This window comes from Copadichromis virginalis, linkage group LG15 (genome assembly GCF_057382275.1).
Source record: "Copadichromis virginalis isolate Kocher_CV1m ecotype Utaka linkage group LG15, C_Virginalis_male_GT1.1, whole genome shotgun sequence".
Classification (NCBI taxonomy): domain Eukaryota; kingdom Metazoa; phylum Chordata; class Actinopteri; order Cichliformes; family Cichlidae; genus Copadichromis; species Copadichromis virginalis.
This window is the reverse complement of record NC_140632.1, coordinates 1,253,970-1,270,675: the sequence shown is the minus strand read 5'-3', so window position 1 is coordinate 1,270,675 and position 16,706 is coordinate 1,253,970. Positions and strand designations below refer to the sequence as shown.

Sequence of the window (16,706 nt, the reverse complement as noted above, 5' to 3'; positions counted from 1 at the left end):
TTTCACCTCCGTAACATCCGTCGCCTCCGCCCCTTCCTCACTCCACATGCCACTGCTATCCTCGTCCACAGTCTCGTTACCTCTCTGATCTTATTCTATTGTGGCGACCGTGGCTCAGGGAGTTGGGAATCGCATCTGTAACCGGAAGGTCGCCGGTTCGATCCCTGGGCTCTCTGTCCTGGTCGTTGTGTCCTTGGGCAAGACACTTTACCCTACTTGCGCGATATGGCAGCCTCGCCTCTGTCAGTCTGCCCCAGGGCAGCTGTGGCTACACCTGTAGCTGCCTCCACCAGTGTGTGAGAGTGACTGAATAGTGGAATTGTAAAGCGCTTTGAGGGGTCCCGAAAAGCGCTATATAAATGCAATCTATTATTATTATGATCAACTACTGGAACTCACTCTTATCTGGCCTGCCAACAAAAATCCATCAACAAGCTCCAACGTGTCCAACGTGTCCCGTATTATTACTAGGACTCCCTCTACTCACCACATCACCCATCCTGAAGCAGCTTCACTGGTGTTCAACTCCACATTAATTTTAAAATACTCCTCTACACATTTAAGGCGATTCCTTCTCTCTCCCCACCATATCTCTCTGATTGGTACAGATCTCCATCCCATCCCGGTGCCTCAGAACCTCCTCTTCTCTTCTTCTTTTTGTTCCTTCCTCTCGTCTCGTTTCTGTGGGGGGCGGGGCTTTTAGCCGCTCTGCCCCTCGACTGTGGAGTTCCTTACCCCCTGACCTCAGAAGCATCAGTTCTTTCCCCTGTTTTAAGTCCACCCTCAAAACCCACCTGTTCAAGAACCAGAGCTGACTCTGCATGCTCTTAAACCTTTTATTATTATTCTGTTTATTTCCTGTTTTTATGCTTGTCTTATTTGTTCTGTGAAGTGTCCTTGAGTGTTTTGAATTATTATATTATATATTATGATGATGATGATGATGATTATTATTATTAATACTGTAGCTTATCGAGCTATGTGAAGCTTAAAGTCAGAGTTTTCTGAGTAACTCTCTGGCTGAAGCACAAATGAAGACCAGCAGCACAAACAGCGTGTCGCATTGGTGCTATAATTTACACTGCATCATTTAGTGATGCAGAAAATGTGAAAATGTTTTTATACTTGGTCCTAATCAGATGCTAATTTTATTTTACATTGACGGAAATGCCGCTGCCAAAACACATAATAATGTGCTGGGCTCAAAGAAAGCCTGGCTATGTTAACACACACCACAAAAACCTGTTCAGTCACTAAGAGTCTTTGACCTGCTGACGAGCGAGACCGTGTCCTGCTGTGGGACTTAATGCTTGAATGTTCAAAGAAAGGAAAAGTGTCAGAGCTAACTAGAATTAGAATTAATCAGTATGTATTATTATTGCTCTGTGCACTGAATCAAACAATAACTGTTTTTCTGCAACATTCATTCCCACTCTTATTTACATTAGGAATCATTAATGTGCTCTTATGTATGTTTTTAACTGCCTTCAGTCTTGCCCCGCCTTACCTCTCTGAGCTTCTTCATCCCCACACACCCTGTCGGTCTCTCAGGTCAGCTGACCAGCTGCTCCTGGAGGTACCGAGATCCAGGAGGAAGCTCAGAGGGGGCGGGGCCTTCTCTATCGTGGCTCTTAAATTATGGAATAATTTGCCCATGCATGTTAGAGAGGCCCCTTCACTGTCCACTTTTAAAACACGTCTTAAAACCCACTTTTATTCCTTGGCTTTTAACCTCAGTGAGACTCAGTTTCTCTTTTAATTGAAGTAGTTATTTAATTAATGATTTCACTCTTCTTTTATTTGTGTTTTATTTATATCTCATGTAATTTTATTTTACAGTTCCAATGTACAGCACTTTGTGTCAGCTGTGGTTGTTTTAAAGTGCTTTATAAATAAAGTTGATGATGATGATGATGATTAACAGCTCAAATTTAATTAACGTGTAAAAGTAGGGTCACCGGGGGCTCGAACCTGTTACAGCCGAGAGGCGGGGAATGACCCCGGACGGGTCACGGGTCTGTCGCAGGGCTAACGCTGAATTGTCGGCACTACATGCCATATTACCTCCACTCCAGCTGCACGTTATTTATGTTTTTTATCATATTTTCTCATCTTTGCTTTGGTCTGACGGTCTGGGTTCACCATCGAAATTTAAGCATCTGAGATCCTCAAACAAACAAATGTTGAAGAGAACTGATAAAAATCCTGCTCAGTGGCAACACTAACAAGGTTCGGAGAGTTTTCCTGTATTTATGGTTTTTTTATTAGTTGTCAAATATATAAACAGTCTGGCCCAGAGTGTCATTCTACATACAGAGATGGTAATAGTAGTAGAGTTGCTATGACGGCACTGCCCACATTAACATTAAAATTAAGCAGCCTTTTATATCACTGTTCATTTGTTATCACTTGAATCACCGTTTCATTGTCATCGTGACTGCCCTGGTGTTTTTGGTTCAGACGGCCCGCCATCGCTCAAAAAACGGCAGATGGTGCCGTTAAATATGTGCACATATTTGTGCAAAGCAACGACAGAGCCGAGTAGCACATGCAAAAAGCAGAAATAGAACAAACATATCAATGCAGCCGCTTTAGGTGAAACTCTTCCTTCCTGGACCAGGACAAAGGTGAGCTGGATTAAAGGATCCATGGAAAACCCGGATATTTTTATCCAGATTACACCTCTGGAACACTTTGGTCTGGGGTTTCCATCAGTCAGTGCTCCTGATTAATAGGCTGACATTTGTGTTGCGTGTGATAAATCTGTTGTCCTGTTAATCAAACTATTATCCATTCATCATCTTCTCAGTCAGCTTAAGATCATCACAATATCACACAAGACCGAGTGAGGTGAAAAGTACGAGCTGCTGTCACAGAGCTGCTAAACCTTAGCGTGCTAATGTGACACAACATCGTGAGCATTTCTCTTCTGGTGTTGGAGAATGATGCTATACGCTCTTGCAAAACAATTTCCAGTAATTGCCAAAGATGATGAAGAGATGTTACAGGAGGAAATAGCTTTCAGAGTGAAGAAGTGACAAAAAGAGAAAATGCTTTTGTAATGAGAGAAAAGCATTTTTATGTTTTACTTTTGCAAGAATAGCAGAGATTCAGTCACGGGGATAAATTGCTGCCATTTAAATCTCTTTTCATCATTTCATGAAAATGGAGAAATAAACCATAAATCACCCTGTAATGTTTGAAAAACCAAACTCCCTCTGCAACTTCAGTGAAACTGCTGTAAACGCCTGTTTTCCTGCCAGGAAATGATACGACTGTCATCTTCTCTGTGTGAAAACAGTGAACACAAGAAAAAGAGAAGAGTGTGATGTTCACTCATGACATCGGTGGGATCCACGAGTCTTCCAACAAGCAGGATGAGCCCCACGTCACAGATCATGAGCATGAACGAGCTGCCAAAGGTTACTCATGGGGGGACAGAGAAGTCGAGCATGGTGTCAGGTCTCCCCCCTTCCTTTGCTTTAGTTTCGTCCACCTTCAGCGTGACCTCATGGGGTGTCTAAATGTAAGGACATGGAAAAAGGAGCAGTTAGAGGACAGAGTGAAGAGAAGTGGATCTCTAAATGAGGTAAAGGAGACAAGGGAAAAGTAAAAATCCTTTGTTGTGTTTCAGTGTGTTTGGCAGCTTCATGGTATTCATTTATTTGGTTCTTTCTTAACCTCGAGGAGTGACGGCATCTTTCCCTCCAATAATCCAGAGAAGTTGGCTGAGTGGGAGAAAGTGGATGATACCCCAGCGCTCCTCAGGAGACTTTGTAAACTGAAGGATTTCCTGAGTTGAAACTTAGGGAAACGGATTTCTGCCCACCTGTGGAAACAACAGTCAGTCTGTTAATGCGTTTGCTCTGAGAAGCCTTGTTACAACCTGACATTTCACTCACTGACAGTAATTATATCCGACTAGTAAACTACTCCACGTCGTTCATCGTGATACCTGACAACAGGAAGCAGTTGGACTGACACAGCTCCACAGACTGTGGATTCAGGAGTGAAAACTCTTATCAGTGAACATATATCACAACGGGGTCACACCTGGACTCACCTCTGCATAAATATGCATGTAACGTGGTTGTGGTGTTCACAGTGTTTTCACCTCACTGTTTCAGAGGTGCTCTAAGGATTATCCACAACGACACAACGCACAATCCCAGTTTGTGTACCACTTTAAGAAAAGTGATTGTTTTTAATTTGATGGCACCAACAAATCTGATAAAAGTTGGGAGAGATTAACAAAAGGCTGGAAAATAAGACGACTGGTTGTTAAAAGAGCATCTTTGAGGCAGAGGTTCACCAATCTGCAAAAAAAAGAAACACGTGTGTGAACACAGTTTCCCACTGCGTCCACGGTGGCAGGTTAAGGCTCTGTCATGCAAAGAAGCCACGTGTGAACATTATGAAGAAGCAATGATGTCTTATCTGTGCCAAAGCTTGTTTAAAACAGACTGAGACAAAATGGAAAACTGTTCTGTGGTCGGGCGAATCAAAATCTGAAATTCTTTTCCAGCAAACATGGACACCACACTTTAATCCAGACACTCACCACCTGAAAATAACAACAGCTGCTCAGTTGCACAGCAGTGAAAATGTCCCGATCTCAACTTTTATGAGATGAGTTATTGCCATCAGGTTAACAATGAGATATTATTCTTTCTCAAAATTTTACATTTTCTCCATCTTAACATTTTATGTTTTCTAAATTCTATTGTGTATAAAATATAAGTTAATAAGATTCATAAATCTTTCCATTCTGCTTGATTTATATTTTACACAGCATTCAAACTTGGGTTATCAGGTAGGATTCTGTGTACAGGTACTGTTTCCTGTGTTTGGATGAACGAGTCCACATTTTTACATTTTTAGATTTAAAGCCTTTATTTTGCAAACTGTGTTGGAGGAAGTACTCTGATCCTTTAATTGAAAGTATATTAATATCAGAGTATGAAAATACTCTAATAATCTAATTACTTTTATTTTAATTTAAAAAAAATACCTAAATTATGACACATAAAAGTGCTTACATTATTGCATCAATATTCCTGAATCATTCTTTGGCTCTTTGCTCCGGTATTTTGCTGGTTGGAACTGTTGTAAATAGTTTTTCATTTATGACATTACTGATTATAAATTTTGTAAAAAAAAAAAAAAAAACTAGTACCGGTACAGAAAAAAAGAATATATTGAACCGTTCGATACAGTGCTTTCGGTTCGGTACGCATATGTATCGAACAATACAAAATTTGTAATTTATTTTATCAACTTTCCTTCTGACGATGCTGTCTGTGTGGAGCGCTCAGTGAATCTGCGTTCGACTACTCCGCCTAGGCTGCACTGTCGAGCGCAGATCCACTGAGCGCTCCACACAGACAGCATAGTCAGAAGGAAGAGCGCAGGGCAAGCTAGCGAGACAGAAGTTAAGCTCTCCTTACAACATGGACCTCCCCCACCCTCATTCAGATCTGGCGTTTGGAACTATTTTGGTTTTCATGTGACGTATGACCCTGAAGGTAAGCGAGTCATGGACTAAAGTAAAACAGTATGTTGGATGTGCCATGCAATGCTCAATTACATGGGTGGGAACTAGTGTGTTAGCGCAGTTAGCTCGTTAACGTGTTGGCCGTCTAGCCCCATGCACGGAGCTATCGGCGGTAGCTCGTTAACGGAGATTTGCCGTGTTGTGGCGTTAAGGTCATTTCAACGAGATTAACCTGAAAGCACTAGTGGGAACACAACGAATATGACTGCACATTTACGCCGACATCATCCTAGTGCAAAGACAAAAACAACAAGCATGCTACTAACTTTAGCCGAGTCATTTAGACTAGAGATGGACCGATCCGATATTACGTATCGGTATCGGTCCGATACTGACCTAAATTACTGGATCGGATATCGGAGAAAAATAAAAAATGTAATCGATCCATTAAATATCACGAAAGCACCTCACAAAACTTGCAACACGCCGTAACTCACCTCAGAACGTTAGCACGTCGGAGCAGTATGCATCACGTGATAGAGCGGCTGTGGCATGCGGGACCTGTCGGTGGTCTGGATAGCATTTGGAGCTTCGCTAGCAACCTGGCATTTCATCTCCGACAAAGTTATCCCCGAGAGAAGTAAAGCAAGTGTGTAAGTCCATCTCTGAATGTTTGTAAAGCATTCCTGCATTAAGCTTAACAAGCGATATATGGAGCGACTGCCTCTTCTCGCTGCTACTTCAATCATGAAACTGCTTAATGATCAGCTGATCGGCTTTTCTGTCGCGAGTCCGTGTCTCTGGTTTGTTTTTGGCCCACTTTGCACCAGAAAGAGGAAACCAGCGGCTGAACAACAGCAGCACGTTTAAGCTTGATCAGCTGTTGTTAGAATTTATTTAATATTACTTTCTACACCAGGATCTTTTTCTACGTAGCTGACGTAACTGTGCAGGGGCGGATCTAGCAAAGTTTAGCCAGGGGGGCCGATAGGGCATTAACTGGGAAAAGGGGGCACAAAGACATACTTTTCTTTCTTATTCTCATTTAAAATGTCGAGCTTTTAATAAATAATTATCTGACACCCAAAGTTTTAATTTGATGTAAAATGAATAGAAGTCAATTACTGTATATAGTGACTATTAAGTCTAATATATATACCCTAGTAAGCTATAGTACTTTTTCCTTTGGGAAGGTACCATCTGTGCAGTCTGCAATTTTGTTGAAGAAAGATGTTGAATCTATTTAATATTTCTTGAAAAATAATTGATTTCTGTGCATTTTTTTCACACTGCATCAAATTAAGGTTGATTACGTCGATTAAGCATCATGAGGTGGAGGGTGGGGGGTGGTTCCCTATTTTTTATTTATTTATTTTTGTTGTTGCTGGGAGTTGGAACCCTATTAGTTAGGTTGCTTAATATTTATGCTAAGTACTCTTTAAAATACCAGAATAGGGAGGATGGTGTAGGTTTAAGTTTATTAGATTGATCAGTATTGCTGAACTATGAAATTTTTTTTTTTTTGCATACAGGTATAACAGAATAGCTTTAGTGTAGTTGTTGTTTTAAACTTGAGTATGAACTTATACAAAATGCAGCAAGATATTTAAAAAACAGTTTTGTTGATTAAAAAACACTATATCGGATTCATATCGGTATCGGCAGATATCCAAATTTATGATATCGGTATCGGACATAAAAAAGTGGTATCGTGCCATCTAATTTAGACAGCTGTTAGCACATGATTCTCCTTATATGTTTAATATGCTGCTGAGAATATAGCCCAGAAGAAGCGGATAGTATAGCTTTTATTTTGGAAAGAGACATTTCTCTGTAATAAACTCTTTTCCAAAGATGAGTGATTCCTCAATCAGATACAGGGCTTGCAATATCGCTAGCCCGACGTCCTGGGGCTAGCGATTTTTTCAGTCGGGCTACCAAAATCTATCTCTGCCCTGCCCGTCGGGCTATTGTAGGAAGGAAAAATATATGTCAATGCTTTTGCATTCTTTCGGAAATGTAGCTGGGTAATTATGTCATTGGCATCGGTGAGCCACTGTCAATATGTGACATATTGAAGTCGCGTTTGAATTTGCGCTTGTTTTTTTGCTTTCACTTTGCAATCGCTCGAACTGTGTATAGAGAGCGACAGCACTGATCTGTGAGTGATGATAATTTGTGCACCAATTCCTCTGACATCGTCTTATTAATTGTTAGCTTACTATGCAAACATGACAAGAGAAATCTCCCGCAGCTTAAACATGTGAGAGGTTGATCGCGCAGAGAATCGCTGAGCTTATGTGAGTGCGCGTGTAAAAGCAGCAGGATATATATTTGACTACGATGACCTGGATGACTGAGAACCTTCACAGACAGATATAAATTTTAGTTCTGCTGAGCCAAATAAGACAGGTCAGGGTGAAGAAGTGACAGCCAAAGAAAAGCTTACCACAAAACGGAGAAGTTATGACAAATCAGACTATAAGGCAAAAAGAAAGTGCAGCTTTATGGTTTCATGGACAAAATAATTTCTGTGGCTGCAATATGACGAGCTAAATAACCAGGGCTGCACATAAGTGGTCCGCAGGTGTGCATATGCTGTCAAAATAAAAAACACGCACAAGGGTTAGGGTTAAATTTAAAAACTGTACTTTTGAGTTAAAATATATATTTATAATTTTAATAAATAACAAATTAAAAAGGCATGAACATTTTTTTTGTATCGAAAAAATATCGAACCGTGACACCAAAGTATCGAACCGAACCGTGAATTTTGTGTATCGTTGCACCCCTAATATATATATATATAACTAACAGAGTTGCAGAAAGGTGCGGCAAAGAAGGTGCCTAAGAAATACAGCAAGCTGTCCATACCTGAGGCCTTGGAAACTGCCAAGCAAAGACTCACAGCCTTGGCCAGCCGCTTGAAGAGGTACACCAGAGAGATAGAAGGCAGGAGAATAAACCAGCTGTTCTCCACAGAACCAGCAAAGGTGTACTCTCAGTGGCAAGGGAACAATAAGAGAACAGCACCACCAAGGCTGGAGACGGAGCAATACTGGAAGAGCATATGGGAGAAGGATGCAACCCATAACGGCAATGCTCAGTGGCTAGAGGATCTGAGGGCAGACCACAGCGACCTCCCTGAACAGGGTCCAGTAACCATCACAGTGGCAGATATCCAAGAAAGGTTCTCCAGTATGAAGAGTTGGACAGCACCAGGGCCCGACATGGTTCACGCCTACTGGCTGAAGAAGCTGACTGCACTCCACGAGCGTCTGGCAGCACAAATGAACCAGCTGCTAGTTAATGAGAGACACCCGGAATGGCTAACTGAAGGCCGGACGGTCCTGATCCCCAAGGACCCCAAGAAGGGACCGGTCCCATCCAACTACCGACCAATAACCTGCCTCAGTACTACATGGAAGCTCCTGTCAGGCATCATATCGGCTAAGATGAACAGGCACATGGGTCAATACATGAGTGGGGCACAGAAAGGGATTGGCAAGAATACCAGAGGCGCAAAACACCAGCTACTGGTAGACAGAACAATCAGCCGAGACTGCAAGACCAGACTGACCAACCTGTGCACTGCCTGGATTGATTACAAGAAGGCCTATGACTCAATGCCCCACAGCTGGATACTGGAATGCCTAGAATTGTACAAGATCAATGGGACCCTAAGAGCCTTCATCAGGAACTCAATGGGGATGTGGCGCACAACACTAGAGGCCAACTCCAAGCCCATAGCACAAGTCACCATCAAGTGCGGGATCTACCAAGGAGATGCTCTGTCCCCACTGCTGTTCTGCATAGGCCTGAACCCCCTCAGTGAGATCATTAACAAGACTGGCTACGGATACCGACTACGGAACGGAGCAGTTGTCAGCCACCTCCTGTACATGGATGACATCAAGCTGTATGCCAAGAGTGAACGAGACATCGATTCACTGATCCACACTACCAGGCTATACAGCAATGACATCGGGATGTCGTTCGGACTGGAGAAGTGTAGTCGGATGGTAACAAAGAGAGGGAAGGTAGTCAGAACTGAGGGGATTGAACTACCAGAAGGCAACATTGCAGACATAGAGGACAGTTACAAGTACTTGGGGATCCAGCAGGCGAATGGGAACCATGAAGAGGCCGCTAGAAAAGCTGCAACCACCAAGTACCTGCAGAGGGTCAGGCAAGTCCTGAGGAGTCAGCTGAATGGTAAGAACAAGATCCGGGCCATCAACACGTACGCCCTGCCCGTGATCAGGTACCCTGCTGGGGTAATAGGCTGGCCAAAGGAGGAGATAGAAGCCACTGACATAAAGACAAGAAAGCTCCTTACCATGCATGGAGGGTTTCACCCCAAGTCCAGCACCCTGAGGCTGTACGCTAAGCGGAAGGAAGGGGGCCGGGGACTGGTGAGTGTCAGCACCACAGTCCAGGATGAGACAACGAACATCCAAGAATACATTGGGAAGATGGCCCCAACTGACCGAGTGCTCAGTGAATACCTCAGGCAGCAGAAACCCAAGAAAGAGGAGGGAGACGAGGAACCATCATGGAAGGACATGCCCCTGCACGGTATGTACCACCGGCAGATAGAGGAGGTGGCTGATATCCAGAAATCCTACCAGTGGCTGGACAAAGCTGGACTGAAAGACAGCACAGAGGCACTAATCATGGCAGCACAAGAACAAGCTCTGAGTACAAGATCCATAGAGGCTGGGGTCTATCACACCAGGCAAGACCCCAGGTGCAGGCTGTGTAAAGATGCCCCAGAGACAATCCAGCACATAACAGCAGGGTGCAAGATGCTAGCAGGCAAGGCATACATGGAACGCCATAACCAAGTGGCCGGCATAGTGTACAGGAACATCTGTGCTGAGTATAACCTGGAAGTCCCGAGTCTTAAATAAGGGAATATTTAAGCAAATTTACACATCCATTCAGTGTGATTGCAGTATCTGAAAAATGGATTAATAAACAGAAAGGAGAGGACTTTGTAATAGATGGATATGAATTAAATCTTACAAATAGAAAGAATAAGAATGGCGGTGGTGTGGCCTTGTTTGTGGATAAAAATTTAAAATACAAGATGGTAGAAAAAATGACGATGGCGGTAGATAATATATTAGAGTGTGTAACAATAGAAATTAGTATGGGAAAAGAGAAAAATGTCATTGTAAGCTGTATATATAGAACACCAGGTTCTAATATTGAAATTTTTAAGGAGTGGGTAGATAAAACATTCATTAGGACAAATCAAAAAGTCATGTTCATTTGTGGGGATTTTAACATAGATCTACTAAATCCAAACAAGCAGAGAGCGACAGAGGAATTTATTAATACAATGTATAGCTTGGGACTTTTTCCAGTGATCACTAAGCCCAGCAGGATTACAGCACAGTCGGCAACCCTAATAGACAATATATTTACTAATGAAATAGAAAATAGAACCATAAGTGGTCTCCTAATTAATGACATCAGTGATCATCTACCTGTTTTTATAGTGTATAACAGCAATTACAGGAAGGTTAAACAGCAAAACACAATAAAATACAAACGAGTGAGAACAGAAGAGTCAATAAACGCATTCAAAAGTGATTTACTCAAGCAAGAATGGGAGATGCTGTATAAGGAAAAAAATATTGATAAAGCTTATGAGATTTTTTTAGGAAAATTTAAACTGTTATATAATAGTCATTGCCCAGTAAAGAAATATAGTAAAAAACAAAAATATGCAGAGTGCCCATGGATTACAAAAGGATTGCAAAATGCATGTAAGAAGAAAAATACCTTATACAGAGAATTTATAATGAACAGAAGCACAGAAGCTGAAAATAAATACAAGAAATATAAAAATAAATTAACGAGTATTTTAAGGTCATGTAAAAAGGAATACTATGAAAAATTACTGATTATGAATAAAAATAATATTAAAGGGATCTGGAAAACATTAAATACCATCATCAAAAAGGGCTCGGGGCAGGCAGACTATCCTTCGTATTTCGCAAATAATGATAGAAATATTACTAATATGAGAGATGTGGTAAATGAGTTCAATAAATTCTTTGTAAGTGTTGGGCCAGACTTGGCTGAAACAATTCCTGATATAACAGATTCTGTAGAGAAAGAAACTAGACTCATTGACCGCAATCCTCATTCAATGTTCTTAACGGTGGTGGAAGAAAAGGAAATCATTGATATTGTTGGGAAATCACAAACAAAAAACTCTACAGACTCTGACGACATTGATATGGAAATCGTTAAGAGAGTGATAGAGGGCATTTCCAAACCCTTAACACACATTTGCAATTTGTCCTTACAAACTGGTACATTCCCAAAACAAATGAAAACCGCTAAAGTAACACCACTGTTTAAAAATGGTGACAGACACCAATTCACAAATTATAGGCCTGTCTCTCTACTTTCTCAATTTTCAAAAATACTGGAAAAAGTCTTTAGTAATAGACTTGAGAAATTTATAGATAAACACAAAATAATAATGGATAGTCAGTATGGTTTCAGATCAAATAGATCAACATCATTGGCATTAATGGAACTGATCGAAAATATCACCAACAATATAGATAAAAGACAATGTATAGTTAGTGTATTCATTGACCTAAAAAAAGCTTTTGACACAATTAATCATGACATATTACTTGATAAACTGGAGTACTACGGCATTAGAGGAGTGGTGTTAGAATGGGTAAAGAGTTATTTGAGAGACAGGCAGCAATTTGTGAAAATTGGGGAATATCAATCAGAGTGTATGGACATTGTTTGTGGAGTTCCGCAGGGGTCAGTATTGGGACCAAAGCTGTTTATCCTCTATATCAATGATATATGCAGAACATCAGATATACTACAGTTTATTCTATTTGCAGATGATACAAATATTTTTTGTACTGGAGAGAACTTACAGCAGCTTTTGGAAATCGTCACAAAAGAAATGATTAAACTGAAAACATGGTTTGATAGAAATAAGCTATCATTAAATTTGGAAAAAACTACATTTATGTTATTCGGAAATTGTAAAAAAGATGCAGGAGCAAAATTATTAGTAAACAATGTTGAAATAGAGCAAGTTTCGGATACAAAATTTCTGGGTGTGATAATAGATAACAAAATCTGCTGGAAACCTCACATGAAGCATATACAAGCCAAACTGTCAAGAAGCATCTCCGTACTAAGTAAAGTTAAATATTTTTTGCCTTCCAAATCACTCCGGGTACTTTATTGTTCACTTATATTGCCATATTTGGAATACTGTGTGGAAATTTGGGGAAACACATATAAAACTGCACTTCAACCAATATGTAAAATTAAAAAAAAAGCAATCAGGATGATTAATAAAGCAGGATTTAGAGACCATACTAACATCATGTTTTTGAAATTAAAAATACTGAAGTTTATGGATCTTATAAAATATAAAACTGCAAAAATTATGTACAAGGCCAGATACAATATGTTACCAGGAAATATACAGAGGATGTTCTATGACAGAGAAGGAGACTATGAATTGAGGGGGAAATTGAATCTAAGGATTCTTAAAGCACGGTCAAAGGTTAAAACCTTTTGTGTCACTATTTATGGGGTAAAACTGTGGAATAGTTTTACTATAGATCTACAGCAATGCTCAGGAATTAGTAAGTTCATGAAAATACTTCGAAAACTGATTTTGGAAGAATATGATACCGATAAAGATGATCACCCATTGTATGTATAAAAATATCAAATTATATCCAAATTATATCAATCACGGTAGCCAAGTTTATATAGGTTCTCCTCGTGTATCGTGTGGAGTATGTGATGATGGGAATTAGGTGAATTATGTGGGATCAATAAGATGTTGAGCAGGGGTAGGAATTAATAAGTATGTTCATACTTCTTCCTACTCCTTTTCAGACCAAACATTGTTACATTATGTCAGACGATTTTGTTTTATTTCATTATATATTTTTTGTTTATCTGAACACATACGTGTGTGTGTGTATATCTACATATATATTCGTATCTGTAAATGAAAATATATGTAGTGTGTATATATTGTTTTTTGTTTTATATGTCTGAAACAAATAAAGATACAATACAATACAAGACCCCAGGTGCAGGCTGTGTAAAGATGCCCCAGAGACAATCCAGCACATAACAGCAGGGTGCAAGATGCTAGCAGGCAAGGCATACATGGAACGCCATAACCAAGTGGCCGGCATAGTGTACAGGAACATCTGTGCCGAGTATAACCTGGAAGTCCCGAGGTCAAAATGGGAGACGCCCCCAAGTATTTAGTATTTAGTATTTATTTATTTATTGTCATTGTCAAGAACAATGAAATTGCGTTTGGGGCTTCCATACAACCCCAAAAAAAGAAGAAAATAATAAATACCCCTTAAAACCCAAGTGTACATATTTAACCCAGTGTGACTCCAATGCAATAAGACAATCCTTAGCAATAATGTTCGTAGAAATTCAGACAAAGACCTGAGAAACATGACAAAATACAACAATGCAACCCATTCAATATTATTGTACTGTGAGATATGATATCAGATATGATAGTTATCTATTTAAGAAAGAGGGGGGGGGGGCAGGAGGGGGAAGAGAATAAAGATATGATGCACCAATGCAGACCAGTTCATTGCTATTAAGAAGTTGGATATGGTTATTGTCCGTGAGAGGGGGGCAGAGAGTTCAGGAGCCTCACAGCCTGTGGATACAGGCTGTTGGCCAGTCTGGATGTTCTGGCCTGTTCTGGATGTTCTGGTGGTGGAGAATGACCGAGCTAAGATCCTGTGGGACTTCCAGATACAGACGGACAAAATGGTGGTGGCTAACCAACCGGACATAGTGGTGGTAGACAAACAGAAGAAGACGGCCGTAGTGATCGATGTAGCGGTTCCGAATGACAGCAATATCAGGAAGAAGGAACACGAGAAGCTGGAGAAATACCAAGGGCTCAGAGAAGAGCTCGAGAGGATGTGGAGGGTGAAGGTAATGGTGGTCCCCGTGGTAATCGGAGCACTAGGTGCGGTGACTCCCAAGCTAGGCGAGTGGCTCCAGCAGATCCCGGGAACAACATCGGAGATCTCTGTCCAGAAGAGCGCAGTCCTGGGAACAGCTAAGATACTGCGCAGGACCCTCAAGCTCCCAGGCCTCTGGTAGAGGACCCGAGCTTGAAGGATGAACCGCCCGCAGGGGCGTGCTGGGTGTTTTTATTAATTATTAATAAGAATAAAATAAAATAAAATAAGAAAATCCCCAATATCCAATAGATGGATTTATGTTTATGTTTTATACACAAAACTAAACTGGAAACATAAACTTGCATAAAACAAAATAAGCATGTTTTCATATTCAGAAAGATGGAGCCATGAAGTAAAAGTATCTTTGGGTAACAAACAGTCCTCCTACGCTGTGTTAACTTTGAATACTTTGAATCTCTGTATGAAGAAAGGATGCAAAATGACACAGATGCAGTCAAACATCTTGATGTGCTACAGTAGGATATCATAAATCTGTGCCTAAAATACTACTTGCATATTTTAGATTCTGTATTCACGTCATCACTTAAATACACCATGCTGCATCCCCTTTAAGTAAAATATTTCAGCACTGTTGGGAGATGTTCCAACGGGGATGCAAAATGACTCAATCACAGCCCGATGTATCGCTGGTAGATTGACGTGCTGTGGTTTGAATTTTATTCTTGTTTAACCAGCTGCATTCCCAGCTGGCCCAGGCTTCACGTTCTTGATCCAGAAGCTCTTACAGCTGTCAGAGAGGCGGTCCTCCAAGGGCCGCAGGTCTGCTTTGGGAAACCAGGAGCAGTGAGGTGGTTGCAGCATTCAGCCTGAAGGTCTGTGTGGGGCTTTTCAAATGGTTGAATACCTGATGTGTTTGTTATTGACATGATCAACACATAATAACAAAGCTTCATTCCTATAAAGAAACACTTGGTTTATACTCTAACCACATATTCATGGATAAAAACAAGCAAATATAATCTTTGAAGCGTAAATACTTATAAGCTACCGTTGAAATACACATGATTGTTAAGTATAAGTTTGTCAGAGGGCTGCAGGTCTTTCCTCCAAGTCTCAGAGCTGACGGTGCAGACAGAGGACTCAGATTCATGAGACCTGGAAAATAAATTTTTATGGTGTAGTGTAGCTCGTCCATCAACATGTAGGCTGCTCCGCAATCTTAACTGACCCCCAGTTCTTTTTTTTGCGCCATCATCTGCCTGAGCTCCAATTTGCCACTCCTGCTGTGGCACCACCAATCCCAGCATCTGTCCTGGCTCCAGCCCCAGTCGCCTTCTGAAGCCCACCTCCACTCCCTCCCTCCTGGAGATGAGGCTGTATTGCAAATCTGTGAGAGCAGATATGGTGGCCTGCAGGCTGTGTTCTGTCTAGTCGGCCACCATCCCTGGGGCCTCCGGGGCCGGCTCTGGCTATCAGACCCAGAAGCTGGGCAAGCTGAGCCAGAGCTGACCCAGTCCCGAGGGTGAGAACAAGATGCTGTGCTGATGCTGCTGCTGGACGTCAGGCTCAGTAGCAGTTCTGCTGGCAGGGTCACGATACGGTTCAAAGGTCGAGGCCGTGTTTAGGGCTGATGTACCGAGCTGCTGCAGCTGATCGGCCTCTCTCTCCCTTCGCTCAAGAGTTTCAGGCCTCGGTACAGCTGATCTATACGCCGAGGGACACGTTAGCAACACTAGCACTGTTATTTATATAAAACTACACACAGCAGGCATCGTTGCTGCTTCTCTCGCTATCCTGGCTTGACCGTACATAAGACCAACAAACCCCTTGCTTTGGGGGAGTGTTGTTCTCGTGGCTCGGTGTGGGGGTGGCGGTGTTGAAAGTATATCGATCTCCAGGGCTGAGCTTTCGACTCAGGGGTAATGCTCTAAGCAAACAACGGCAGTGTGTTTTTAAATTCTTAGAATTTGACCAGCAGTGAATGTTTGAGTATTTGGGGGCAGAGAGGACAGAGAATACTCACTCGACCCCCAACTTTAAGTGTTTAAGTGTTTAAGGTTTAAGTTTACACTTTCTCTTCAACGTGGATTTTGATGACTTACGTAACTAATGCATACTTCTGTGTCGCTCTGTTGTCACTGTGGTATTCCAACAAGCATTACCTAATAGTCCAAACTGCTTAAAATGACAACATCTATTCTATGTTGATGAGTGGATCACATGCA

At 41.4% G+C, this 16,706-nt stretch overlaps 1 pseudogene across 1 annotated transcript; it reads right to left on the bottom strand.

Moving 5' to 3' along the window:
• Nucleotides 1-2,656: 2,656 nt before the first annotated feature.
• LOC146691487 (uncharacterized) lies at nucleotides 2,657-16,690 on the bottom strand (annotated as a pseudogene). The gene is made up of 4 exons (XR_014915293.1): nucleotides 15,530-16,690; nucleotides 15,233-15,344; nucleotides 3,682-3,829; nucleotides 2,657-3,520 (listed from the first exon to the last, which is right to left on the bottom strand). The product of XR_014915293.1 is annotated as an uncharacterized LOC146691487 (transcript).
• Between the last annotated feature and the right edge of the window lie 16 nt (nucleotides 16,691-16,706).